Genomic DNA, 342 nt, shown 5'->3' on the forward strand with positions numbered 1-342 from the left:
TGCCTGCCACTTCTGCCCGTGCAGGGAGGAGGGGGGTTCCCACCGGAGGGGTCTGGTGGAGTAGGAGAAGGCACAGGTGAGCACAGGGACCCCCGGGCTGGCATTTAACCCTCAGCCTGCAGGCACACACCTGCTCTTGGCACACGAGCATCTGTCGCGCGTTCCTGCACCAGAGATGCCCGCGCACCTCTCCCCATACGCAGGGAGGCAAACGGGGCGCTGCTGCCTGGGGCTGCTTCCCAGGGGCACGCCGAGCTCTGCAGAGTGCGCAGGCCTGCCTGGAGGGACAGTGCCACCGCGGTGCGGAGTTATTAATGCCTGGAGTTTAGTGGCAGGGGGCCC

General features: G+C 66.7%; 1 protein-coding gene across 1 annotated transcript in view; it reads left to right on the forward strand.

Moving 5' to 3' along the window:
• Positions 1–342, forward strand: part of ZMAT5 (zinc finger, matrin-type 5) — a gene marked incomplete at its 3' end in the record, with an annotated part of 13,366 nt that overhangs the window by 9,307 nt on the left and 3,717 nt on the right. The window lies entirely within an intron of this gene.

Source organism: Eurypyga helias, unplaced genomic scaffold, assembly GCF_000690775.1.
Source record: "Eurypyga helias isolate BGI_N326 unplaced genomic scaffold, ASM69077v1 scaffold8158, whole genome shotgun sequence".
NCBI classification, from domain to species: Eukaryota; Metazoa; Chordata; class Aves; order Eurypygiformes; family Eurypygidae; genus Eurypyga; species Eurypyga helias.